Source organism: Manacus candei, unplaced genomic scaffold (assembly GCF_025592945.1).
Source record: "Manacus candei isolate 608988 ecotype Guabito, Panama unplaced genomic scaffold, ASM2559294v1 h1tg000185l, whole genome shotgun sequence".
Lineage (NCBI taxonomy): Eukaryota > Metazoa > Chordata > Aves > Passeriformes > Pipridae > Manacus > Manacus candei.
In genome coordinates, this window is record NW_026138233.1 from 81,597 (window position 1) to 108,255 (window position 26,659).

Sequence of the window (26,659 nt, forward strand, 5' to 3'; positions counted from 1 at the left end):
TGGGAACACCAGGAATGGAAATGGGAAGACCTGGAATGGGAATGGGGACATTGGGAGCAGACTGGGGACACTAGGAATGGGAATGGGGGCAGAAGGAATGGGAATGGGGACACGTGGAATGGGGAGGGAACACCTGGAATGGGAACACCTGGAATGCAAATGGGGACACCAGGAATGGAAATGGGGACACCAGGAATGGAAATGGGAACACCTGGAATTGGAATGGAGACACCTGGAATGGGAACACCTGGAACGGGAATGGAGACACCTGGAATGGGAATGGGGACACCAGGAATGGAAATGGGAACACCTGGAATTGAAATGGAGACACTTGGAATGGGAACACCTGGAATGGGAATGGGGACACCAGGAATGGAAATGGGAACACCTGGAATTAAAATGCAGACACCTGGAATGGGAACACCTGGAATTGGAATGGAGACACCTGGAATGGGAACACCTGGAATGGGAATGGAGACACCTGGAATGGGAACACCTGGAATTGGAATGGGGACACCAGGAATGGAAATGGGAACACCTGGAATTGGAATGGAGACACCTGGAATGGGAACACCTGGAATGGGAATGGGGACACCTGGTATGGGAACACCTGGAATGGGAATGGAGACACCTGGAATGGGAATGGGGATACCAGGAATGGAAATGGGAACACCTGGAATAGAAATGGAGACAACTGGAATGGGAACACCTGGAGTTGGAATGGAGACACCTGGAATGGGAATACCTGGAATTGGAATGGAGACACCTGGAATGGGAACACCTGGAATTGGAATGGAGACACCTGGAATGGGAACACCTGGAATTGGAATGGAGACACCTGGAATGGGAACACCTGGAATGGGAATGGAGACACCTGGAATGGGAATGGGGATACCAGGAATGGAAATGGGAACACCTGGAATAGAAATGGAGACAACTGGAATGGGAACACCTGGAATTGGAATGGAGACACCTGGAATGGGAATACCTGGAATTGGAATGGAGACACCTGGAATGGGAACACCTGGAATTGGAATGGAGACACCTGGAATGGGAACACCTGGAATTGGAATGGGGACACCAGGAATGGAAATGGGAACACCTGGAATTGGAATGGAGACACCTGGAATGGGAACACCTGGAATGGGAATGGGGACACCTGGAATGGGAACACCTGGAATGGGAATGGAGACACCTGGAATGGGAATGGGGATACCAGGAATGGAAATGGGAACACCTGGAATAGAAATGGAGACAACTGGAATGGGAACACCTGGAATTGGAATGGAGACACCTGGAATGGGAACACCTGGAATGGGAATGGGGACACCAGGAATGGAAATGGGAACACCTGGAATTGAAATGGAGACACCTGGAATGGGAACACCTGGAATTGGAATGGGGATACCAGGAATGGAAATGGGAACACCTGGAATTGGAATGGAGACACCTGGAATGGGAACACCTGGAATGGGAATGGGGACACCTGGAATGGGAATGGGGACATCAGGAATGGGAATGGGGTCACCTGGGCTGGGAATGGGAAGATTGGGAATGGGAACATTGGGAGCAGGTTGGGGACACCAGGAATGGGAATGGGAACATCTGGGATTTGAATGGGGACACCTGGAATGGGAATAGGGAAAACAGAGGTGGGATGGGAATACCTGGAATGGGAATGGGGACAATAGGAATGGGAATGGAGACAATAGGAATGGAAATGGAGACACCAAGAACTGGGAATGGGGAAAACAGAAGTGGGATGGGAACACCAGGAATGGGAGGAGGGACAATAGGAATGGGAATGGGGACACCTGGAATGGGATGGAACACCTGGAAAGGGAATTGGAACACCTGGAAAGGAAATTGGAACACGTGGAACAGGAATGCAAACCCGTGGAACGGGAATGGGAATTCCTGGAATGGGAATGGGAACTCCTGGAATGGGAATGGGGACACCTAGAATGGGAACTCCTGGAATGGGAATGGGGACACCTGGAATGGGATGGGAACAACTAGAATGGGATGGGAACACCTGGAACAGGAATGCAAACCCGTGGAATGGGAATGGGAACCCCCGGGCCCGGGCTGTGTCCCTGGTGAAACAGGAGGCCAGGCCCAAAAGAGTTAACTAAGAAATTGGGGCCTGCTAACAAGCTACCAACATCCAAGAGCATCTGTGCTCGTTCTGTTCTACTGACTGGAGCAAAGCTTCAGAGAATAGTACAGGAACATGTCCTAGGCCTAGAGGGGATAAATTAGAGAGACAGCAGGATCAGGGAGACATTGGAAGAGGAGGAATAGGCCGGGAGCCAGGGCTTTTTCCAAGCTTCAGGGAGCGGGTCAAGAACAATGGAAGAGAAGGAAGGTCAAGCTGAGGAAGATGAGTTGAAGCCCCCAGAGCCATGGAGGAAGAGTGGAAGTCCCCTCAGGATTGAGGGCCAAGAGAAGCACCGCCCCAAGCCCCGCCTGAGCTCCACCTATACTCCGCCTATTCTTAATATGCAGAGATAGATGTTGGATCACTTGAATATGCATTTAATCCCAGCTGAAGATTGTATAAAAATGCTGATTTTGTGTGAAGCCTTGGAGCAAGTTTGTCCAGCGCGAGCTGGCTTGCTCCCAACGTTGAATAAACAAATACCTTGCTGCTTAAAGAGAAAAAAGTCTCTGAGCAGTTTCTCGGACCGATTTTTGGGATTCAGCGCCCAGTCAGTCCCAGGATGATCCCAGTCACTCCTGGTCTCTCCCAGTAGCTCCCAGTTTCCTCCATGTGGTCCCACTCATTCCCAGTTGCTCCCAGAAGCTTCCAGCATGATCCCAGTTGCTCACAGCCACTTCCAGTCATCCCCAGTGCACTCCCAGTTGCTCCCAGGATGATCCCAATCACCTCCAGCATGATCCCACTCACTCCTGGTATGATCCCAGTATGACCCCAGTCACCCACTGTGTGGTCTCAGTTGCTCCCCTCATGGGCCAAGCTTCTCCCACTGTGATCCCAGTATGATCCCAGTTGACCCCAGTATGGTCCCAGTTGCTCCCAGTTGCCCCTAGCACAGATCCAGTCACTCCAAGTATGATCCCGGTCTTCCCTCCTGACAGTCCCACTGAATCCCAGTTGCTTCTCTTGTAGATCCAGTCACTCACAGTTCCTTCCAGTTGCCCTCAACCTGGTCCTAATTCCCCTTCACGTAGTCCCAGTCACTCCCAGTATGGTCCCAGAAACTCCCACCATGGTTGCAGACACTCCCAGTATATCCCAGTAGAGCCCTCAGCGTACTCATAGTCCTTCCCAGTCACTCCCAGATGCCCCAGTAACATTCCAGTTTCCACCAGTATGATCCCAGTGACTCCAAGCCACTCCCACTATATCCTAAGTGGCCTCCAGTTGCTCCCAGTAGCCCTCAGTGTAGTCCCAGTTGCTCCCAGTATGATCCCTGTTGCCCCAGTTCTGGTCCTGGAGGGTCCCAGTGTGCTCAGATCCTGCTCCCGGAGGGTCCTGCTGGGTCCCAGTCCTGGTCCCGGTGTATCCTGGTGTCCCAGTCCATCCCAATCCATCCCAGTCCATCCCATTCCATCCCAGTCCAGCCCATTCCATCCCAGTCCATCCCAGTCCATCCCAATCCATCCCAGTCTGTCCCAGTCCACCCCAGTCTGTCCCAGTCCATCCCAGTCCGTCCCAGTCCATCCCAGTCTGTCCCAGTCCATCCCAGTCCATCCCAGTCCATCCCAGTCCGTCCCAGTCCATCCCAGTCCATCCCAGTCCATCCCAGTCCATCCCGGTCCCTTCCCAGCAGCCGCCGCCGTTTCCCGGGTCCTGCCCCCCCGCCCCCCCAAGATGCTGACGGGGGTCGGGGCTCCGTCTTTGCCTTCGTCTCCCTGGGCCTGCCTGGAATGAAGGGGCCGCTGGGACACTGCGGGACCTCCTGAGACCAAAGGAACCCTGGGAGAATTTGGGTACTCCTGGAGTCAAGGCACAATTGGGACACTGCAGGGCCCCATGGAAAAAAAGGAACCTTGTGACACTGCGGAATTCATGGAATCCAGGGGCCTTTGTGACAGGGGGGCCTCATGGAACCAAAGGAAGCCTGAGGTGTTTCAGAAGGTCATGGAATCAAGGGGCCACTGGGACACTGCAGGGCCTCTGGCAATTAAAGGAACACTGGGACACTGGGGCAGGACATCCCCCCTGCAATGGCCCCAAGACAATGCCCCATTTGCAAAGGAGTCAGTGCTGAGCTGAGAGGGGGCCGGGACAAGGCAGGAGATGTTGGACCCCAGACTGGTTTGACCCCAAATGAAGCCCCTGATGGTGAGGGAAGCCCTGGAGTCCAAGGACTGTCAGTCCATGGGTTTCTACCAGAAAGGGCCAGTCCCCTTTGCCAGGGGCAGCTTCTTCCAACAGAACCCTTCTTGGGGGTGTGTGGAGATTCCTGCCTTGGCTGGGGACCCCCCAAGGTCACTGCTGGAGGTTGAGAGCAGAGATCTCCCCACGAGTGCTGCTCTGGGGGAGTTCCATCCATCTCTAATTAAGAATGATTGCTTGTTTGCCCCCTTTAGTAGAATTGCTTCAACAATTGCTTTAGTGTAGTGCCCTGTCCTATCTTATCCTGTACTACTGGTAGTTTTAGTGTTTCTACTGTTCACTAAATAATTCTGTTCTGTGTCGTCATTTGCAAAAATAAATAATTCATTTTCTATCAATAGATCTGATTTGCCATCATTAAAGCCTGGGGCACAAACATGGTTCAGTCCCCCCTCTAGAATTGCTCTAAATTTCAACTGTTGGCACAATGCAAGGCTGAGATTGGATCCAGCAGCCCCCAGCACCCAGAGTAAGCTTGAAGCTCAGGGAGACCACCCCCTTTCCCAACCCCCCAGTGCCCAAAGACCCCCATGGGACCATGGGGTGTGCTGGGTGCCGGGTTGAAGGGCAGGTGCCCTCGCAAAGCCCCCCAAAATCAGGGTAGGGTTTGGGGGGTCCTGGCTGGGCCCGAGGCCACGGGGAGGGGCTGCGGCCACCGGCGGCTCAGGAGCTCTGTGGGGAGAGAAAAGGGGGTGAGAGCGGGGTGGGGGGACAGGGGGGACACCGGGATACACCGAGACCTGGACTGGAGCCAGCGGGACCAGAACTGGGGCAACTGGGATCATGTTGGGAGAAACTGGGATATACTGGGAGTGTCTGGGAGTGAGTGGAACCATAATAGGGGTGAATGGGAGTGACTGAAACCACGCTGGGGGCAACTGGGGTCATCCTGGGAGCAGCTGGGCCCCTGCTGGGCTCATACTGGGATTATCCTGGGAGTGACTGCAATAATACTGGGAGTATGTGAGAGGGACTGCAACCATACTGGGGATGACTGGGATCAAACTGAACCCACTGGAAGTGTCTGCAAGTTCCTGGGATCATTGGGGGTGACTGGACTCATAGTGGGATCACACTGGGAGCAACTGGGACCATGCAGGGGCAAATGGCATCGTCCAGGCAGTGACTGAAAGTGCCTGGGGCCAGACTGGACTCAGACTGGGAGTCCCTGAGAGGGAAAGGAACCATCCTGGGGGGGGACTGGGAGCAACTGGGGCCACCTTGGGTGTAGCTGTAAAATATGGAACTTTATTAGAAATTGTCAACCATAGAATTTCTGTATTTTACACCAAACACTTGAAAAGGACAGTGCTAGCACAGAAATTGTGGATTTTAGTGAGCTTGGAAGGTCTCGAGGGAAAGGGTAGAGTTACCATTTCTTGTGAAGATTCCTTACAGGAAATAATTTTGGTAAAAACAGAGAGGGTTCTTACAGCTGTGAAGTGACTGATAGAAAGTGAGAAAGGACAGAAAACAGATCCATGAGACTGGGTCTAGGCCTTGGAGCAGTTGTAGAGGGCAGGAAACAGTGCCAGAAGCACAGGGTGAAGAAAAGAACAAAGCAAGAAAGGTGTTGGTGCCTGACCCCAGGGGTCGCTTTGTGACCTCCAACACAGTTCCAGAGGGGAGTAGGGTGGGTGGAAACTGGGGTGGAACAGGGGTGGAATTGAGTCCAACCCTCAGCCCTGCCCAGGTCCATCCCCAAGAGTCACAGCCTGTGCCCCAGAGGATCATCCAAACTCTCCTGGAGCTCTGTCAGCCTTGGTGCTGTGCCCACTGCCCTGGGGAGCCTGTTCAGTGCCAACCACCCTGGGGGGGAAGAACCTCTTTCTAACACCCAACCTGACCCTGCCCTGACACAACTCCAGGCCATTCCCTGGGGGCTGTCCCTGGTCCCCCCAGAGCAGAGCTCAGGGCCTGCCCCTCCTCTGCCCCTCTGAGGAAGTTGGAACTGCCATGAGGTCTCCCCTCAGTCTCCTCTTGTGCAGCTGAACATCCCAAGTGCCCTGAGCTGCTCCTCCTTTGGCTTCCCCTGCAGAGCCTTCCCCATCCTGGTGGCCTCCTTTGGCCACTCTCTACTGGCTCCATCTCTTCCTTCCATTGTGTCCCCCCAGAGTGCCCCACTATTGAGGTGAGGCCGCCCCAGGGCAGAGCAGAGCGGGACAATCCCCTCCCTGGCCCGGCCGGCCATGCTGGGCCTGATGCCCCCAGGACAGGGTTGTCCCTCCTGGCTGCCAGGGCACTGCTGACTCCTGGCCAAGTGGGCACCCCCAGGACCCCCAGGACCCTTTCCCAGCACTGCTCTCCAGCCTCTCATTCCCACTCTGTCCCCACATCTGGGGTTGCCCCATCCCAGGGGCAGAATCCGGCACTGCCCCTTGTTGAACTTCCATGGGTGGTGATTCCCTGGCATCTGTCCAGGTCTCTCTGCAGGGCCTCCCTGCCCTCCAGGGACTCAGCAGCTCCTCCCAGGTTGGGGTCATCTGCAAACTTGCTCCGTGTCCCTTCCAGTGCTGCACCCAAGTCATGGATGGAGATGTTGGAGAGCACAGGGCCCAGATGGAGCCCTGGGGAACCCCCCTAGTGACCCCCATCTGATGTGCCCCCAGTCACTGCCACCCTCTGGGCCCGACCCGGGAGCCCATTGCTCGCCCAGCACAGGGTGTGTTTATCCAGCTCTGGGCTGGACACTTTGTCCAGAGGGATCTGGGCACAGACACTGTGAGAAGCTTCTCTGAAACCCAAAAAGATCCCATCAACTGCCTTCCCTTGATCAACCAGGGGGTGACGTTGTCATAAAGTAACTCAGGTTTGATCAGCAGGCCTTTCCTCTGGGGAAGCCGTGCTGGCTGTGATACCCCACAGCAGGGTGGGAGCTCAGGGGTCACCCCAGACCCCCCTTTTCCCACCTTTTCCCCCGTGGCCACTGCAGCACCGGCTGTTGGGTGGAGGGGAACCCCCCATCAGCCCCTCAAGGATGGACAGGGGGGTTGGGGACCCCCCCAGTGCAGATCCAACCCCCCCAGAGCCCCAGGGAACTGCTCCAGGGCTCAAGTGATGGGGACACCAAGGGACCTCCCTGGGACTCCTCTTCCTGCTGTCCCACCCCCCTTTTCTGCCCCTCTCCCACCCCTTTCCTATGGTCCCCACAACCCCCACATCCCCCCTGCACTCAGTTTGGGGCTCCCACCCCACTCTCAATAACTTTGGGGTCCCAACACACCTCACACTCAGTTTTGGGGGTCTCAGCCCAATTCTTTTCCCTTCTTTTCCACCCCTTTCCTATTGTGCCACTAAACCACAGCTTCCCTGTGCTCCCTTTGGGGGTCCCACCCCTTTGGCCCCTCAGATGAAGGGGTCCCACCCCCCCTTTTTCCCACCTTTTCTCCCCTTTCCTGCTCCCTTTCCCCCATCCCCCCTGTGGCAGGGGGAGTTCAAGGTTTAGGCAAAGTTGATTGGAGAAGTCCTGCCCTGGAGTCCCGAGGTGCAGAACGGACTCCCTGGCTTTCTAAACTCTGCTCCCAGAGGAGCCTGGGGGCAGCTGGATCCAATCTCAGCCTTGGGTTATGCCTTGGGTTATGCCAATGCTTTGAATTTAAGGAATTATAGAGATGGGATTGAACCAGTTTTGTCCCACAGGTTTTAATGATGGAAAAGCAGATATATTTATAGCAATGAACTACTTATTACTAATAATGATCAGACAAAAGGACTAAACCAGAATTATTTACTACACAACATACACACTAAAACTACCAGTAGTACAGGATAAGATAGGACAGGGCACTACACTAAAGCAATTGTTGAAGCAATTCTACTAAAGGTGACAAACAAGCAAGAATTCTTAATTAGAGATGGATGGAACTCCCCCAGAGCAGCGCTCGTGGGGAGATCTCTGCTCTCAACCTCCAGCAGTGACCTTGGGGGGTCCCCAGCCAAGGCAGGAATCTCCACACACCCCCAAGAAGGGTTCTGTTGGAAGAACCTGCCCCTGGGAAAGGGGACTGGCCCTTTCTGGTAGAAACTGAGGGACTGACAGTCCTTGGACTCCAGGGCTTCCCTCACCATCAGGGGCTTCATTTAAGGTCAAACCAGTCTGGGGTCCAACATCTCCTGCCTTGTCCTGGCCCCCTCTCAGCTCAGCACTGACCCCTTTGCAAATGGGGCATTGTCTTGGTGCCATTGCAGGGGGATGTCCTGCCCCAGTGTCCCAGTGTTCCTTTAATTCCCAGAGGCCCTGCAGTGTCCCAGTGGCCCCTTGATTCCATGACCTTCTGAAACACCTCAGGCTTCCTTTGGTTCCATGAGGCCCCCCTGTCACAAAGGCCCCTGGATTCCATGAATTCCGCAGTGTCACAAGGTTCCTTTTTTTCCATGGGGCCCTGCAGTGTCCCAATTGTGCCTTGATTCCAGGAGTATCCAAATTCTCCCGGGGTTCCTTTGGTCTCAGGAGGTCCCGCAGTGTCCCAGCGGCCCCTTCATTCCAGGCAGGCCCAGGGAGACGAAGGCAAAGACGGAGCCCCGACCCCCGTCAGCATCTTGGGGGGGTGGGGGGGGCAGGACCCGGGAAACGGCGGCGGCTGCTGGGAAGGGACTGGGATGGACTGGGATGGACTGGGATGGACTGGGATGGACTGGGATGGACTGGGACGGACTGGGATGGACTGGGACAGACTGGAATGGACTGGGACACCGAGATAAACCGGGACGAGGACTGGGACCCAGTAGGACCCCCCGGGAGCAGGATCTGAGCACACTGGGACCCTCCAGGACCAGAACTGGGGCAACAGGGATCATACCGGGAGCAACTGGGACCACACTGAGGGCTACTGGGAGCAACTGGAGGCCACTTAGGATATAGTGGGAGTGCCTCGGAGTCACTGGGATCATACTGGTGGAAACTGGAATGTTACTGGGGCATCTGGGAGTGACTGGGAAGGACTATGAGCATGCTGAGGGCTCTACTGGGATATACTGGGAGTGTGGGCAACCATGGTGGGGGTAACTGGGACCATACTGGGAGTGACTGGGACTACATGAAGGGGAATTAGTGGCTGGGGGCAACTGGAAGGAATTGAGTGACTGGATTTACAAGAGAAGCAACTGGGATTGAGTGGGACAGTCAGGAGGGAGGACTGGGATCATACTTGGAGTGACTGGATCTGTGCTAGGGGTAACTGGGAGCAACTGGGACCATGATGGGGACAACTGGGATCATACTGGGATCACAGTGGGAGAAGCTTGGCCCATGCTGGGAGCAACTGAGACCACACTGAGGGTTACTGGGGTCATACTGGGATCATATCAAGAGTAAGTGGGATCATGCTGGAGGTGATTGGGATCGTACTGGGAGCAACTGGGAGTGCACTGGGGATGACTGGAAGTGGCTGTGAGCAACTGGGATCATGCTGGAAGCTTCTGGGGGCAACTGGGAATGAGTGGGACTACATGGAGGAAACTGGGAGCTACTGGGAGAGACCAGGAGTGACTGGGATCATCCTGGGACTGACTGGGCGCTGAATCCGAAAAATCAGTCCAAGAAACTGCTCAGAGACTTTTTTCTCTTTAAGCAGCAAGGTATTTGTTTATTCAACGTTGGGAGCAAGCCAGTTCGCGCTGGACAAACTTGCTCCAAGGCTTCACACAAAATCAGCATTTTTATACAATCTTCAGCTGGGATTAAATGCATATTCAAGTGATTCCAACATCTCTCTCTGCATATTAAGAATAGGTGGAGTATAGGTGGAGCTCAGGCGGGGCTTGGGGCGGTGCTTCTCTTGGCCCTCAATCCTGAGGGGACTTCCACTCTTCCTCCATGGGTCTGGGGGCTTCAACTCATCTTCCTCAGCTTGACCTTCCTTCTCTTCCATTGTTCTTGACCCGCTCCCTGAAGCTTGGAAAAAGCCCTGGCTCCCGGCCTATTCCTCCTATTCCAATGTCTCCCTGATCCTGCTGTCTCTCTAATTTATCCCCTCTAGGCCTAGGACATGTTCCTGTACTATTCTCTGAAGCTTTGCTCCAGTCAGTAGAACAGAACGAGCACAGATGGTCTTGGATGTTGGGAGCTTGTTAGCAGGCCCAAATTTCTTCGTGAACTCTTTTGGGCCTGGCCTCCTGTTTCACCAGGGACACAGCCCGGGCCCGGCTGTTCCCATTCCCATTCCACGGGTTTGCATTCCTGTTCCAGGTGTCCCCATCCCATTCTAGTTGTTCCCATCCCATTCCAGGTGTCCCCATTCCCATTGCAGGAGTTCCCATTCCCATTCTAGGTGTCCCCATTCCCATTCCAGGAGTTCCCATTCCAGGTGTTCCCATTCCCATTCCAGGTGTCCCCATTCCCTTTCCAGGTGTTCCATCCCATTTTAGGTGTCCCCATTCCCATTCCTATTGTCCCTCCTCCCATTCCTGGTGTTCCCATCCCACTTCTGTTTTCCCCATTCCCAGTTCTTGGTGTCTCCATTCCCATTCCAGGTGTTCCCATTCCAATTCCTGGTGTCCCCAACCTGCTCCCAATGTTCCCATTCCCATTCCAGGTGTTCCCATTCCCATTCCACGAGTTCCCATTCCCATTCCAGGTGTCCCCATTCCAATTCCACGAGTTCCCATTCCAATTCCTGGTGTCCCCAACCTGCTCCCAATGTTCCCATTCCCAATGTTCCCATTCCCTGCCCAGGTGTCCCCATTCCCATTGCTGATGTCCCCATTCCCATTCCAGGTGTCCTCATTCCAATTCCAGGGGTTCCTACTCCCATTCCAGAGTTTCCCATCCCATTCCAGGTGTCTCCATTCCCATTCCAGGTGTTCCCATTCCTGGTGTCCCCATTTCCATTCCAGGTGTCCCCATTCCCATTCCTACTGGCCCCATTCCCATTCCTGTTGTTCCTAGTCTGCTCCCAATGTCCCCATTCCCATTCCCGGTGTTCCCATTTCCATTCCTGGTGTTCCTATCCCATTGCTATTGTCCCCATCTCATTCCTTATGTCCCCATTCCCATTCCAGGCATTCTCATTCCCATTCCAGGTGTCCCCATTCCCGTTCCATGTGTTCCAATACCCTTTCCAGGTGTTCCATCCTGTTCTAGGTGTCCCCATTTCCATTCCTATTGTCCCTCCTCCCATTCCTGATGTTCCCATCCCACTTCTGTTTTCCCCATTCCCAGTTATTGGTGTTCCCATTCCCATTCCAGGGGTCTCCATTCCTATTCCTATTGTCCCCATTCCAATTCCAGGTTTTCCCCTCCCACCTCTGTTTTCCCTATTCCCATTCCAGGTGTTCCCATTCCCATTCCTGGTATCCCCATTCCAATTCCTGGTGTCCTCAATCTGCTCCCAATGTTCCCGTTCCCATTCCAGGTGTTCCCATTCCCCTTCCATGAATTCCCATTCCCATTCCAGGTGTTCCCATCCCAGTTCCTGGTGTCTCCATTCCAATTCCTGGTGTCCCCATTCCCATTCCAGGTGTCCCTAACCTGCTCCCAGTGTCTCCATCCCTCTCCCCGGTGTCCCCATTCCTAATCCAGGAGCCCCCATTCCCTCTTCCTGATTTCTCCGTTCCCATTAGAGTTGTTCCCAGTCTGCTCCCAATGTTCCCATTCCCATTCCAGCTGTCCCCATTCCCATTCCCCCTGTCCCCATTCCCATTCCTGGTTCCCAGGGAGGAACTGCCGGATGCCGGAGGAGGAGCCAGAATTTATTGCCCAAAGCAGGAGATTTTCACACCAAAATTAACCCCTGGTGATGTCACCGCTGTCCCTGTGATGCCACCAATGTCCCTGTGATGTCACCGCTGTCCATGTGATGTCACCAATGTCCATGTGATGTCATAGATGTCTCTGTGATGTCACCACTGTCATTTCCCCTGTTGCTTTACCTTAAAACCAGCACACCAGGTCTGTGCCCAACGGGGGTCCCTGTGGATCATCCAACGCGGGTCCTCCCATGGCTGATGGAGTTGGAGCAGCGGCCGAAGCTCTTCCCGCAGTCGGGGCACTCGGGGCTTCCATTACTGGTGGGTCCGTGGGTGGGAGGTCAAGGAAGAGCTCTGCGTGAAGCTCTTTCCACACTCCCCACAGTGGAAGGGCCTCTCCCTGATGTGGAGGCGACAGTGGGTGTAGAGGGTGGAGCTGTCCCACATTCCCTACACGTGTAGGGCTGTTCCCCAGTGTGGATGTGCTGGTGGCTGAGCAGCTTGGGGCTTGTGCTGAAGTTCTTCCCACATTCCAAGCACTTGTAGGGCCATTCCCTGCTGTGGATGCAACGGTGTTTGCAAAGGCTGGAGCTGTCCCTGAAGCTCTTCCCACACTCCACACACGTGTAGGGCCTTCCCCACTGTGGATCATCTGGTGTCGGAGCAGGATGGAGCTCTGATTGAAGCTCTTCCCACATTCCTCACACATGTAGGGCCTTTCCCCACTGTGGATCATCTGGTGTCGGAGCACGGTGGAGATCCGAGTGAAGCTCTTCCCACATTCCTCACACATGTAGGACTTTTCCCCACTGTGGATCATCTGGTGTTGGAGCAGCTGGGAGCTCTGATTGAAGCTCTTTCCACACTCCCCACACGTGTAGGGCCGTTCCCCAGTGTGGATCATCTGGTGGTTGCGGAGGGTGAAGCTCCGTTTGAAGCTTTTCCCACACTCCCCACACGTGTAGGGCCGTTCCCCACTGTGGATGCGACGGTGATTGTGGAGGGTGGAGCGGTCACTGAAGCTCTTCCCACATTCCCCACACGTGTAGGGCCGTTCCCCACTGTGGATGTGCTGGTGGCTGAGGAGGTTGGTTCTCTTGCTGAAGCTCTTCCCACATTCCAAGCACCTGAAGCGCTTTTCCCTGCTGGGAGGCTGCTCAGGGACCACCAGCGCGCAGCTCCGCCTCAAGCTCCAGCCGCCTTCCCGGCACACGCTGGCTCTTTCCTCCTCACAGCCCCCTGGGCTGGCTTTGCAGCCCCTCCTGCGGGGGCATCTCCGGCCCTTTTCCTCCCTGCTGCCTTCCTGCGCCGGGGAGCCCTTCAAAACAGCCTCTCCCACCAGGCTCTGCCGCCGGGATTTGTCCTCCGCGCTCTCCGGCCTCGCCTCGGGGCCTGGGGCAGGAAGACACAAGGACACGCAGGGGATTTACCTCCGGCCCACAGGGAAACCCAAGGACATCCCCCCAACTCCGACCCCGGCAGGACGGTCACAAAAGACCAACCCAAAGGGGCACTGACTTCCTCCTCACCTGCCTGGGGGGCCCGCGGCATCTTCCTCTTCCTCGCAGCCTCCTCCTCCATCTGCCCGAGTTTGGAAAGCAGAAATCCTGCTGGGGGGGAAAACAAAGGGTTAGCGCGTTGCCCAAGTCCAGCTCTAGGACTCATTGGTCATCTTGGGTGTGTGAAAACCTCCAAAACACCAACATTCAGCCCAAAAACCCCTCCCAGGAGTTCCCCCTCTCTGCTCTCTGGGGTTAGAGTTCCCCCCTGTCTGGCCTGATGGCACTTCTGCCTGCATTGGGGGTCCCCCTTCTCCAGGCTGCCGGGGGTCCCACGGCTCCGGGGGGTTCCCACTCTCCGGGGTCCCCTTTAGTGTTGCCAGGGGGGTCCCAGGGCTCACTTCTCCCCTCTCTGCCTCCCGGGGCCGGCCGGCCCTCCTCTCTCGCCTCCCACCCTCGCAAACCTCTTGGCGCTCTCGGCTCCCACCCCGCCTCAAGGCCCCCCCTCCTCTCCACACTCCAAGGCCTTCCCCCTCTCCGGGACCTTTTGGCTGCTCTTCTTTGTGCTCCCGCTCGGCTCCTCCCTCGGCTGGGCCGCTGCTTTTGGCGGGTTTCCTCCTCCGGGATCCGCCCCCTGCAGCCCTTCCCCCCCTGGTCCAGCCCCCTTGGACCCCCCTTGGGCCCCCCTTGGACCCCCTTGGGCCCCCCTTGCCCAATAAGTCTGATTATACAGACAAGCAATTTGGTTTTAACCCACAGAACCCAAATGTATAACCCAGCACCCTGGGGCATGAACAAAGTGGTGTTCCTTGGGCCCCCCCAAGATCAAAGTAAAGGGAGAGGGAAAAACCTTCTGGTGGGAGAGCTGTTGCAGTCTGGTCAAAAGTGGTGGTTGCAGTCCAGTTGAGGGGGGTGGTCTCAGGCTGGTTGAGAGCGGTGAGCTGCAGTCCTCCTCTGGATCCCACGAGTGCTAAAAAGGTTCCGAAACTCCAGGTTTATATATTCTCCAGTTCAGGCAGGAATGCCCAGTCCTCCCCTCAGAGTGGGGAATTCCATAAAAGGATGCTTAGTCCTTCCCTAAGAGCGGGGAATTCCATAAAAGGGTATGAGGATACTCAGAGCAGTGAATTCCATAAAAGGGTATGAGGACAGGAACACCCCCCCACCTCGCAGGCCCCCCCCCTCCCCCACCCCCCCTGACAACAGTTCCTGGGAAAATGGCATGGAAGGCCGGAGAATCCACAGTTTTGGGCTACACCCATCCAGTGAGGAATCGGTCCCAGCTGTTCTAACTAGGACAGAATTCCAGAGTGGGATCAGGTGGAATTGTGGACTGGGATAAGGGCTGGATTCTGGAGTGGGATTGGCATGGGATTGGGGTGGGATGGACAGAGCAGGATCAGGAGGGAATCCGGAGCAGTTCCTACTCTCCCTGGGCTCCACAGCTGGATCCATCCCCTGGGATGGGAACAGGGACATGGTGACTCCTTTCCCCGCTCTCATCCCAGCAGGAATCACAGCCTGAGTGATCCCGGAGCTGGATCCGTCCCTTCCCTCTCCCTGTGGAAAGGCAGGAGCTGCTGGCAGAGCTCATCCCGCTGCTCCCACCCACCCCGGCCCCCCTGCGGCTCTTCCCAATGGATCAACTTCCTGCTTTTTCCCGTGTGAAACCCAGGACCACCATTATTCCTGGGGCTTTAATTTGGGTGTGAAAATCTCCTGCTTTGGGCAATAAATCCTGGCTCCCTCCTCCGGCATCCGGCAGTTCCTCTGTGGGAACCAGGAATGGGAATGGGGACGGGGGGCTTGGATGGGGACATTGGGAACAGGCTGGGGACAGTAGGAATGGGAATGGGGATGTCAGGACTGGGATGGGAACACTGGGAATGGGGATGTGGAAGACCAGGATGGGAACAAGGGGGACAGGAACAGGGACACTGGGAGCAGGCTGGGCATTACCAGCAGGAATGGGAATGGGGACTTGGGGGACCAGGATGGGGACACTGGGAACAAGTTGGAGTCACCAGAAGTTGGGAATGGGGATACCAAGAGCAGGTTGGGGACACCAGGAACAGGGAATGGGAACACCAGGAGACAATGGGGAAAGGGATGGGGACACCAGGAACAGGATGGGAAGACCAGCTGAAGGTTGCGGACAACAGGAACTGGGAATGGGGACATCAGGAGTTGGGAATGGCAACACCAGGAATGGGAATGGGGACATGGGGGACCAGGATGGGGTCATGGGGAACAGGTGGGTCATTACCAAGAACTGGTAATGGGAACACCAGGAGTGGGAACGGGAATGTGGGGGACCAGGATGGGGACACTGGGGACAGGAACGGGGACACTGGGAGCAGGCTGGGCATTACCAGCAATGGGAATGGGCACGGCAGGAATGGGAATGGGCACAGCAGGAACTCTGTGTCTCTGCTGGCCCCCCGGGCTGTGCCTTGGAGCCCTGACAGCTCCTGCAGGTCGCAGCTTTCCCAAGGCCTGGCAGCCCTCGCTGCCGTTGCCGGTCCTGCAGCGCCGGGCGGGACGCGCTGCGGATCCCGCCGGGCTCCGGCGCTGCCACGGAACCCGCCGGCACCGTCAGCCCGCACGGCACCCACGGCAAGGGGCACCACGGCCGGGCAGCTGCTCCCCACGGCATCGCCAGCCCACAGCACCCGGCAGCTCCCATTGACTCACTGCAGCGGGAGAGCAGCAAAGCCTGGCAGCAAACTCCCAGGGCAATTCTAGGGGCCAAAGGGACGCTTCCAGCAGCATTCCGGACTTGAGTATTCCCGCAGAATTCCTTCTCCAGCTCTGCAGCCTCTCGTGCTGTTCCAGGGCTGTCGGGTTTACACTGCCCTCCTGCTGCTCCTGGCTCAGGGCTCGCCAGGTTCAGTGCCCCCTCGGCAGTCCCGGACAAAAGGAGGGCACTGCTCTGCTCTGCTTTCTGCTGCTGAACATCTTCATTCTCCTCCTCGCAAGGACCCACAACTCTCCCGCTTTACAAAGAGCAGCAGCACTTGGCAGGCCCGGCAGGATCTTCCCCACAAAGGCCGTGGCACTGCCCTGTGCTCGTCCTGCCACAGGAGCTCAAGGCTTCTGCACAGCACAACTTCCCAGCAGTGACCTCCCTGCTCCAGAGGGATGAGGAGCCTCTGCTGAACTGCAGAGATTCACACACTGCAACCACTGCACTGCCTGCATTTCCTGCCATTCTGCAGCACTTGGGTATCTACTGTGGCTCTTCCTGCTGTTTAAGAAGGAGGTTTGCAAGCCCTGGGAGCTGGATGGAGTTTTGTTCCAGCTGCCAGCTAAGGAAGTTTTCAACCTGTTACACAATACATGCAATGAAAACTCCAGTGATTTAAGAACTTGGACTCCAGCAGAACTGTTGGATTATTTATTTCATCAGGAAAAATAGACCAGGAAATAAAGCCATCCCTTAATATATGGAAGTCAAATGAACTCATTTAGGTAAATAAATAGGCTGTAAAAAGGAAGTTACTGACTTTTATAAATGGATACATTAGAGAAGGGAGCAGGATACAGGACTTGGGATGCTCCTTGGAATACTATTCCAGAAATGTCTTAGTACAGAGCATTAGACTCCACAACAGAATCCTGCCAAGTAATTATATCCACATAGGAAAGGAAATTGTTGGTGATCCTGACCTGGCTTTTGGAGGTATCAGGAGCTCCTAAAAACCAAGTATCTTAAACTGAAAGCTTTATTCAAGTAGCTAAATCTACCCAGCACAGGGCCGTCTACAGCTCATGGTGAGCTTTCTTTCAAGACAGAAAACCCCAAACAGGCACAATCTTCCACTCCAAAGTCTCACCCACCTGCCTTCATCTCATCCCTGCCCTCCCCCAAGAAGATTCCACCAGCCAAGCCCAGGGCACTCCAAGGGAAACCCTTGGGTGACCTTGTCTGGTGTTCCCTGGGCACTGAGGGAAGAAGAGAAGTTTATCAAGGTGCCAAATGCCCACGGAGATCTTGGAAATCAGCTCTCCACGATGCTTTGCAGCCCTTCTCAGTCAGCTTGAGCTCTTCAAACACACTTGTCCTCAGCGTTTTCTCTGAAAAGGTCACTATGATCTGAAGGGTCAAACTCAGAAGTGTCTGAACCTGCAGACAGTCCTTCCTTCTGGGCAGAGCTGCAGCTGCTTGGGAATGTTATTCCCTGCTGGCAGCTTCCCACAGAGCTGTGGGCACACATTCTCCAGGCAGCTCACTGAATGCAGAGTTTCCTTCCACCCTGAAGGGAGTCTTTGCTCTACAACATCTCTCCCCGGTGGCACTGTGTGATTGCAGGCTGGTTCTCCTGGCTCTGCCTGTGTCCTGCTCTCCTTGGAAAGCACCATGTCCGTAAGGATCCAGATGTTGATCCTGATCTCGAAGAGAATCAATAAAATATCATTAAACAGGCATAAAATGTCAATAATCGATCAATGAAATGCCAGATCTATCTGAAAATAGACACAAATACAGTGTTGTGGAGCTCCTGGCCCGGCTTTCCCAGCTGTGTGCATTGGCTGGGAAGCCCTGGGGCCTCACTTCTCTGCCCCCTAATTAGGAGCAATTTATTAGGCTAATTAACCACGGAGTCATTTGTTCCTGAGCTGCTTTGTCCCTCTGCCAGGCACAGGCCAGCCCGGGCTCCGCAGGCTGCAGGGCTGCTGCGTCCTGTCAGTGCTCAACACCTCGGATTTATTTGCCCCCAAAAGGGAAAACGGTCCCGAATCCCGTGGGCCGAGCGGAGGAGGGGACAGAGTTGTGGCACAAAACTGCACCCGCCGGGTTTGCCCAGCCCGGGAAGAACCAAGGGCCCCGCAGTGAGGTGGGACCCCCAGCAGCCCCGGTGTGCCGTGCCCAGCTGAAGCCCTCCCTGGGGCGCTCGGGGCTGGCTGGGCACACTGGGAGCGCTGGGAAGGGCCCCGGCTCGGGGCGGGGGCGGCGGGTGCCCAGCAGTGACTGAGGGGAAGGGCCTTCACAGGGACCCCCCGCGCCCCTGGCTGCCCACGGGAAGGGTTTTTGGTCCCTCTGAGCGATTTGGCGGCGTTTCTGGGCTCGGCGGGGCCGGGCAGGCGGCAGCGGGACACGCGGGGCCCGGGCCGTGCGGCGGAGCAGGTTGGGAACTGCGGGGCGGCCCCAGCGGGGCCCGAGGGCGGAGCGGAGCCGCTTGGGAACGACCCCCGATCCCCCCGGGGCCAGGTCTGATGCCAGGAAAAGCACCACTGATAAGAAGGAGTATCTTGGCCAGCCCCCAGAGCTGGGAAGCATTTCAGAAGAAACTGGTTTTTCAGGCCTGTGACCAAAGAAGGATAATTTGGAGAAGGGATGTTCCCCAAAGGGCCACCAGAGACCCTCAAGAGACCCCTACTCTGATGTAAATGAGTTCTGAGAACTGATTCAAATGTGTGAGAGAATCTGTGGGAGTGTTTAGTACATATGCCTGAGTTTGGGGAAGTGTAATGCACATGTATTAGTTACATCCACAGAAACCAGGGTGTGAGACAGCCCAGTGTGGGGGTGATGGGAGGAGACCCCCCCAGCCCCACCCACGCACCCAGTGCCGAAAAAAATAAAACCGCTTTCTAATCCTGACATTCCAGTGACAGAGTTTTATTCCCGTTTGGTGACAGTTCCAGTTGCTCCCAGTATGATCCCCGTTGCCCCAGTCCTGGTCCCGAGGGGTCCCATTCCTGGTCCCAAGGGGTCCCAGTCCTGGTCCCCGTGTATCCCAGTGTCCCAGTCTGTCCCAGCCTGTCCAGTCCATCCCAGTCCATCCCAGTCCGTCCCAGTCCCTTCCCAGCAGCCACCGCCGTTTCCCGGGTCAACCTGCACCTCAGGAAGTCTCCCATCATCCCCACATCACCATTGGCCAATCAGAGCTCAAATCAGTCCAGCAGTTTAATTACCTAGGGAGCCTCATCTCCTCGGATGGTGAGATTGACAGAGAGATGGACAACAGGTTAGCAAAGGCATATAATCCTTTCCAAAAACTCCATAAAAGAGTTTGGCAAAATAAACACTTGAAGAAAAGCACAAAGATCAGTGTTTACAGAGCCATTGTGCTGTCTACTCTCTCATATGGGTCCGAATCCTGGGTCATCTACAGCCACCACCTGCGACTCCTGGAACGCTTCCATCAACGCTGCCTCCGTACAATCCTAAACATCCCCTGGTCAGATGATGTGACCAATCCATCTGTTCTAGAACAGGCAGCAGTCACAAGCATTGAGGCCATGTTGCTGAGAACACAGCTGTGCTGGGCAGGGCACGTCTCCAGGATGAAGGACCAACCACTGCCTCCCTAAGATCGTGCTCTGGGGTGAACTTGCCACCGGCTGCCGCAAGAGAGGACCCCCAAAGAGGAGATACAAGGACTGCCTGAAACAACATCTCAGCCTTGGCCACATTGATCTTCATCACTGGTCTACTCTGGCCTCCAGTCGGGAGGTCTGGAGACACCCCATCTCTAACGCTGCTGCTTCCTTTGAGAACGCAGCAGGATCACCATCGAGGAGAAAAGACAACGCAGAAAGAACCGTGTCTTGCAGAATATGCCACCTAAGGAGTCTTTCTGTTGTGCCTTTTGCAATCGAATATGTCTATCTTGTATTGGCCTCTTTAGCCACCAGTGTGCTTGTAACAAATGTGGATAGAGCCTTTCCCAAATCTTTGTTCCTGAAGCCCAGCCATGATGAACACACGTGCAGTCAATATGTACGAGGCAGTTGCATCCAAGGGAAGCTGTGAGGGGGAGCGGTGCCTGTGAGGCCGAGCTGTGCCCCGCGCGTCCGGCGCCCAAATAAACAAACACCGGCTCAGCAGCACCTGTGGCTCTTGGGTTTAATATCGTCGCTTTTTCCTGGCATCAGACCTGGCCCCGGGGGGATCGGGGGTCGTTCCCAACCGGCTCCGCTCCGCCCTCGGGCCCCGCTGGGGCCGCCCCGCAGTTCCCAACCGGCTCCGCCGCACGGCCCGGGCCCCGCGTGTCCCGCTGCCGCCTGCCCGGCCCCGCCGAGCCCAGAAACGCCGCCAAATCGCTCAGAGGGACCAAAAACCCTTCCCGTGGGCAGCCAGGGGCGCGGGGGGTCCCTGTGAAGGCCCTTCCCCTCAGTCACTGCTGGGCACCCGCCGCCCCCGCCCCGAGCCGGGGCCCTTCCCAGCGCTCCCAGTGTGCCCAGCCAGCCCCGAGCGCCCCAGGGAGGGCTTCAGCTGGGCACGGCACACCGGGGCTGCTGGGGGTCCCACCTCACTGCGGGGCCCTTGGTTCTTCCCGGGCTGGGCAAACCCGGCGGGGGGAGGTTTGGGCCACAACTCTGTCCCCTCCTGCGCTCGGCCCACGGGATTTGGGGCCGTTTTCCCTTTTGGGGGCAAATAAATCCGAGGTGTTGAGCACTGACAGGACGCAGCAGCCCTGCAGCCTGCGGAGCCCGGGCTGGCCTGTGCCTGGCAGAGGGACAAAGCAGCTCAGGAACAAATGACTCCGTGGTTAATTAGCCTAATAAATTGCTCCTAATTAGGGGGCAGAGAAGTGAGGCCCCAGGGCTTCCCGCCCCCCACAGGGCTGGGAAAACCGGGCCAGGAGCTCCACAACACTGTATTTGTGTCTATTTTCAGATAGATCTGGCATTTCATTGATCGATTATCGACATTTTATGCCTGTTTAATGATATTTTATTGATTCTCTTCGAGATGAGGATCAACATCTGGATCCTTACGGACATGGTGCTTTCCAAGGAGAGCAGGACACAGGCAGAGCCAGGAGAACCAGCCTGCAATCACACAGTGCCACCGGGGAGAGATGTTGTAGAGCAAAGACTCCCTTCAGGTTGGAAGGAAACTCTGCATTCAGTGAGCTGCCTGGAGAATGTGTGCCCACAGCTCTGTGGGAAGCTGCCAGCAGGGAATAACATTCCCAAGCAGCTGCAGCTCTGCCCAGAAGGAAGGACTGTCTGCAGGTTCAGACACTTCTGAGTTTGACCCTTCAGACCATAGTGACCTTTTCAGAGAAAACGCTGAGGACAAGTCTGTTTGAAGAGCTCAAGCTGACTGAGAAGGGCTGCAAAGCATCGTGGAGAGCTGATTTCCAAGATCTCCGTGGGCATTTGGCACCTTGATAAACTTCTCTTCTTCCCTCAGTGCCCAGGGAACACCAGACAAGGTCACCCAAGGGTTTCCCTTGGAGTGCCCTGGGCTTGGCTGGTGGAATCTTCTTGGGGGAGGGCAGGGATGAGATGAAGGCAGTTGGGTGAGACTTTGGAGTGGAAGATTGTGCCTGGTTTGGGGTTTTCTGTCTTGAAAAAAAGCTCATCATGAGCTGTAGACGGCCCTGTGCTGGGTAGATTCAGCTACTTGAATAAAGTTTTCAGTTTAAGATACTTGTTTTTTAGGAGCTCCTGATACCTCCAAAAGCCAGGTCAGGATCACCAACAATTTCCTTTCCTATGTGGATATAATTACTTGGCAGGATTCTGTTGTGGAGTCTAATGGTCTGTACTAAGACATTTCTGGAATAGTATTCCAAGGAGCATCCCAAGCATTGTATCCTGCTCCCTTCTCTAATGTATCCATATAGAAAACTCAATAACTTCCTTTTTAGAGCCTATTTATTTACCTAAATGAGTTCATTTGACTTCCATATATTAAGGACTGGCTTTATTTCCTGGTCTATTTTTCCTGATGAAATAAATAATCCAACAGTTCTACTGGAGTCCAGGTTCTTAAATCACTGGAGTTTTCATTGCATGTATTGTGTAACAGGTTGAAAACTTCCTTAGCTGGCAGCTGGAACAAAACTCCATCCAGTTCCCCGAGCTTGCAAACTTCCTTCTTAAACAGCAGGAAGAGCCACAGTAGATGCCCAAGTGCTGCAGAATGGCAGGAAATGCAGGCAGTGCAGTGGTTGCAGTGTGTGAATCTCTGCAGTTCAGCAGAGGCTCCTCATCCCTCTGGAGCAGGGAGGTCACTGCTGGGAAGTTGTGCTGTGCAGAAGCCTTGAGCTCCTGTGGCAGGACGAGCACAGGGCAGTGCCACGGCCTTTGTGGGGAAGATCCTGCCGGGCCTGCCAAGTGCTGCTGCTCTTTGTAAAGCGGGAGAGTTGTGGGTCCTTGCGAGGAGGAGAATGAAGATGTTCAGCAGCAGAAAGCAGAGCAGAGCAGTGCCCTCCTTTTGTCCGGGACTGCCGAGGGGGCACTGAACCTGGCGAGCCCTGAGCCAGGAGCAGCAGGAGGGCAGTGTAAACCCGACAGTCCTGGAACAGCAGGAGAGGCTGCAGAGCTGGAGAAGGAATTCTGCGGGAATACTCAAGTCCGGGATGCTGCTGGAAGTGTCCCTTTGGCCCCTAGAATTGCCCTGGGAGTTTGCTGCCAGGCTTTGCTGCTCTCCCGCTGCAGTGAGTCAATGGGAGCTGCCGGGTGCTGTGGGCTGGCGATGCCGTGGGGAGCAGCTGCCCGGCCGTGGTGCCCCTTGCCGTGGGTGCCGTGCGGGCTGACGGTGCCGGCGGGTTCCGTGGCAGCGCCGGAGCCCGGCGGGATCCGCAGCGCGTCCCGCCCGGCGCTGCAGGACCGGCAACGGCAGCGAGGGCTGCCAGGCCTTGGGAAAGCTGCGACCTGCAGGAGCTGTCAGGGCTCCAAGGCACAGCCCGGGGGGCCAGCAGAGACACAGAGTTCCTGCTGTGCCCATTCCCATTCCTGCCGTGCCCATTCCCATTGCTGGTAATGCCCAGCCTGCTCCCAGTGTCCCCGTTCCTGTCCCCAGTGTCCCCATCCTGGTCCCCCACATTCCCATTCCCGCTCCTGGTGTTCCCATTACCAGTTCTTGGTAATGACCCACCTGTTCCCCATGACCCCATCCTGGTCCCCCATGTCCCCATTCCCATTCCTGGTGTTGCCATTCCCAACTCCTGATGTCCCTATTCCCAGTTCCTGTTGTCCCCAACCTTTTGCTGGCTTTCCCATCCTGTTCCTGGTGTCCTCATCCCTTTCCCCATTGTCTCCTGGTGTTCCCATTCCCTGTTCCTGGCGTCCCCAATCTGCTCTTGGTATCCCCATTTCCAACTTCTGGTGACTCCAACTTGTTCCCAGTGTCCCCATCCTGGTCCCCCAAGTCCCCATTCCCATTCCTGCTGCCCCCAGCCTGCTCCCAGTGTCCCCCATTCCTGTCCCCCTTGTTCCCATCCTGGTCTTCCACATCCCCATTCCCATACCCAATGTTCCCATCCCAGTCCTGACGTCCCCATTCCCATTCCTGGTGTCCCCATCCCTGTCCCCAATGTCCCCATCCCAGTCCCCCCTGTCCCCATTCCCAGTCCTGGTTCCCACAGAGGAACTGCCGGATGCCGGAGGAGGGAGCCAGGATTTATTGCCCAAAGCAGGAGATTTTCCCACCCAAATTAAAGCCTCCGGAATAATTGTGGTCCTGGGTTTCACACGGGAAAAAGTAGGAAGTTGATCCATTGGGAAGAGCCCCTGGGGGCCGGGGTGGGTGGGAGCAGCGGGATGAGCTCTGCCAGCAGCTCCTGCCTTTCCACAGGGAGAGGGAAGGGGTGGATCCAGCTCCAGGATCGCTCAGGCTGTGATTCCTGCTGGGATGAGAGCAGGGAAAGGAGTCACCATGTCCCTGTTCCCATCCCAGGGGATGGAGCCAGCTGTGGAGCCCAGGGAGAGTAGGAACTGCTCTGGAATCCCACCTGATCCTGTTCTGTCCATCCCACCCCAATCCAACTCCATCCATCCCACACCAATCCCACTCCAGAATCCAGCCCTTATCCCAGTCCACAATTCCACCTGATCCCACTCTGGAATCCTGTCCTAGTTAGAACAGCTGGGACTGATTCATCACTGGATGGGTGTAACCCAAAACTGTGGATTCTATGGCCTTCCATGCCATTTTCCCAGGAACTGTTGTCGGGGGGAGGGGGGAGGGCCTGCAAGGTGGGGGGGGTGTTCCTGTCCTCATATCCTTTTATGGAATTCCCCGCTCTGAGGGAACGAACTGAGCATCCTTTTATGGAATTCCCTGCTCTGAGGGAAGAACTAAGCATCCTTTTATGGAATTCCCCACTCTGAGGGGAGGACTGGGCATTCCTGCCTGAACTGGAGAATATATAAACCTGGAGTTTCGGAACCTTTTTAGCACTCGTGGGATCCAGAGGAGGACTGCAGCTCACCGCTCTCAACCAGCCTGAGACCACCCCCCTCAACTGGACTGCAACCACCACTTCTGACCAGACTGCAACAGCTCTCCCACCAGCAGGTTTTTTTCCCCTCTCCCTTTACTTTGGATTCGGGGGGGGGCCAAGGAACAGCACTTTGTTCATGGCCCAGGGTGCTGGGTTCTACATTTGGGTTTTGTGGATTAAAACCAATTGCTTGTCTGTATAATCAGACTTATAGGGCAAGGGGGGCCCAAGGGGGGCCCAAGGGGGGTCAGAGGGGGGCCCAAGGGGGTCCAAGGGGGCAAGTAGGCTGGGCCAGGGGGGGAAGGGCTGCAGGGGGTGGATCCCGGAGGAGGAAACCCGCCAAAAGCGGCGGCCCAGCCGAGGGAGGAGCCGAGCGGGAGCACAAAGAAGAGCAGCCAAAAGGTCCTGGCGGTGGCTGGGCAATGGCGGGGGGGGGCGAGAGCGGTTTGGGGGCCCCCGTGAGAGCCGGGGGGGAACCCCGGTAGCCGCGGAGTGGGGAGAGCGGAGAGGGGCGATCCCGGAGCTGGGGGACCCCCGGAATGCTGGAGGGGGGGGAGCAGAGAGGGAGCGCCGGGCCCCTTAAGCGGGGGTCCCGGAGAGGGGGAAGGCCTTGGAGTGTGGAGAGGAGGGGGGGCCTTAAGGCGGGGTGGGAGCCGAGAGCGCCAAGAGGTTTGCGAGGGTGGGAGGCGAGAGAGGAGGGCCGGCCGGCCCCGGGAGGCAGAGTGGGGAGAAGTGAGCCCTGGGACCCCCCTGGCAACACTAAAGGGGACCCCGGCGAGTGGGAACCCCCCGGAGCCACAGGACCCCTTGCAACCCGGACAAGGGGGACCCCCAATGCAGGCAGAAGTGCCATCAGGCCAGACAGGGGGGACCCCCCAAATCCCAGAGAGGAGAGATGGGGAATTCTGAGAGGGGGTTTTGGGCTGAATCTTTGTGTTCTGGGAGTTTTTATGAGCACAAGATGCCCTGTGCATTCTAGGGATGGGTTTGGGCAGGAGAAACTCCCAAGGCAATGCGCTCACCCCTTGTTTTTCTCCCCTCCCCGGCGGTCGGGGCCGTGCTGTTGGTTCCCAATCCCGGCCGGCTGACCCAAGAGCCCGGCCACGTGTGCGGGGCCCGATCCGCTCCCTGCTCTCGTTGCCCCGGGGCAGCCTCTGGTGTCCCCCCGGCTGTGGGGGCGTTTTGTTGGCTCGGGCACAGGCGGCCCTTGTGCGGGGCTGTGTGCCGGGGGGCTGTTGGGGGTCCCCGGTGGGTGTTTTGGGGCGGTGTCGGGGTGGGTTGTGGGCAGAGCCCCGTGGGTGGTCGGGGGGCTGCGGGTCCCCCCCTTGTTGGGGGTTGGTGTTGGTGGGTGAGGCCCCGGCGGCTCCATTGTGAGGCCGGTGTGGGCGGGGGGGGCTGGTCCGGGGGAGCCGGAGGGAGCCGAGGCAGCGGGTTTGGGGAGCCCTCGGGAGAGCCGGGGGTGGGGGGAGGAAGGGCGGGAGCCCCGGAGTGTGGAGAGCGGAGCGGGGCGATGGCGGAGCTGGGGGACCCCCGGCAGGCTGGAGGGGGGAGCAGGGAGAGGGAGGAGCCCCGGGAGGCTGCAAGGGGGGTCCCGGAGAAGGGGGAGCCTGGGTAGGGGGGACCCCTGGGATCCCCGGGCCAAGAAAGTGGAGAAGGCAGAGAGGGGGAATGTCTGGGAACCCGGCCCCCTGAAGCAGAGAGTGAGGGGAGAAGGGACCCCTGGGACACCCAAGAGCCCCGGCATCCCTGAGCGGGACCCCCAGCAGCCCAGAGAGGGGAGAGCCCAGAAGGTAAAGGTGCAGAGAGCAGAGAGGGGAAACCTCTGGGAGGGTTTTTTTGAGCTGAATGTTCATATTTTGGAGTATTTTTTTTGGAGTATTTGATCTTTTGCAAACTTGCAAGGAGTTTGTGCAGGTTTT